The 2,048-nt window shown below is 25.5% G+C and overlaps 1 non-coding gene across 1 annotated transcript; it reads left to right on the plus strand.

Moving 5' to 3' along the window:
* Positions 1-330: 330 nt before the first annotated feature.
* On the plus strand, positions 331-403 carry Trnar-ucu (transfer RNA arginine (anticodon UCU)). The gene has a single exon. It is a non-coding gene; the product is annotated as a tRNA-Arg (tRNA).
* The last annotated feature ends 1,645 nt before the right edge of the window (positions 404-2,048 follow it).

Genomic DNA, 2,048 nt, shown 5'->3' on the forward strand with positions numbered 1-2,048 from the left:
AAATTACTGTCTATGCCACTGATTTATACTTCTCAAAAATGACTTATACCTATTATGAAAAAGACACAAAATACTTTGTAAATCTAATAGGTAGATCTGTTATTATCAGCATTTAATTTAGATTTAACTGTAATAATAGGTATAGGTTCCTTACAAATTATATGATAATAGTTATATATTTCATATGATTATTTGCGCTGAAATTATAACTTATACAGTTATACCACTTATACATACCTAGCCACTAATGTATCTAGGCTATTAATTATTAATTAGATTAATTATAATTTATGAAAGAAAACCATAATTTTTTCAAACAAAAAATTATCAGTCCCTGTAGCGCAGAGGATAGCGCGTTGGACTTCTAATCCAAAGGTCGTGGGTTCGATCCCCACCAGGGATGCATGGGTATTTAATGAATTTTTTAAAATTTTATTTAACTAGAAAGTACGTTTTGGATTTGTAATAAGTAAAAATTTTTGGAGATGGTTATGGTTTTAAATATAATTTAAAATTTTTATAGTTTTAAAATACAAGAAATGTTAGTATAACATGGTCGTTTTTTATGAAAGAATCCGTTTAGGACGTTTAGGTTCACCGTTCACGTATAAATTTAATTATAAATTTAAATACGTTTAAATAAAATTTACGTAATTAGTTGTTTTAATAATAACTACCTAGTTACCTATATTTAATAAATATATTAATAAAAATACTTTTACGCTTTTAGCTTTACCTAAATCTAATAGAAATTATAACGTCAAATGTATTAAAATCAAAGGTAATTAAACACAATTAATATAAAAAATATAAAATGTAAAATAGATATTTGAGAAAAAAATATCTGATTGACAGGTACCTATAGTTAAGTTGTAATTTGAAATTTAAATTATTGTAAAAATCGTCACGATTTTATAGGTAAATAGCTACTTAGTAATCAATCCACAGTAGAAGTATAAAATACCTATTCTTCATTAGTAAAACACAAATGTTGATTTAAAATTATAATAACTGAAGTAGGTACACCTATCTACAATTTACAGAATATGTAGTCACGCTGATAAAGTTTTGAAACAATACAAAAAAATAAACATTAAATTAGGTTTTAGATAGGTTGGTACCTACTTTGTTTATAAGACCTAAATAGTTGGGCTCACGCTATAATATGCGGTATTTACCAGTAGATATGGCTAGTATTCGGCTATTATACCTACATATTATACATACATATGGGCGCCCGGGAATTGGACCACTATTCACCTTTTTTTCCAAAGGTATACGGTAATTGGGCCACTATAAAATTGTATATTTATTACAGCAGGTAGGCCTGGTAATTGGGTCACTAAAATTTGATATTTATAATAGGCAGACCCGGTGATTGGGCCACTATTACATTTTAAATTGTAATAAAATAATATTTAATATAATACATCTTTTTATATAAATTGATATAATTCCTAATACTGCAGCGCATACGAAACTCTAATCGAAGCGACTGCGTATGCCTTATCAAAAGGTAATAAATTATACAATATCTTATGATATAGAATTATTAATTGTCATCAGACGAAATGGATAAAAATAGTCATACGCGTAGTGTGCAAAGATTATGAAACCTAACTCGAACTACAAATGCCGTCGAGTCTTTTCAGTTTTCATTCACATTTCAAAAATAATTTCTATATGTCACTTCCAAATATACATAATTTTTTTAATGTTTTATTGCAACTTCAATCAGAAGTTTATATTAAGATTAGAAGTATAGGAACAATAAAAACAAGAAAACGAACTTTAGTTCGACAAAATTTTATTCTTAATGAAATTAAAAAATATGAAGAAGGGGAAAAAATCGAATTTATTTGAATATTTACAATCTGTATCATGCTATTTAAAAAGAAAATTATATTTTTAAATATTATATTAGAAAAAAATTATTTCATATTATTTATTATTTGACTGACTTTATGGATCTAAATGTTTAGTATTATATTTTTATGTGCCTATTAGAAAATGCTTTTTTCATATTATTTATTTTTTGACTAACTTTA

The sequence above is a fragment of the Aphis gossypii genome, chromosome 2 (genome assembly GCF_020184175.1).
Source record: "Aphis gossypii isolate Hap1 chromosome 2, ASM2018417v2, whole genome shotgun sequence".
NCBI classification, from domain to species: domain Eukaryota; kingdom Metazoa; phylum Arthropoda; class Insecta; order Hemiptera; family Aphididae; genus Aphis; species Aphis gossypii.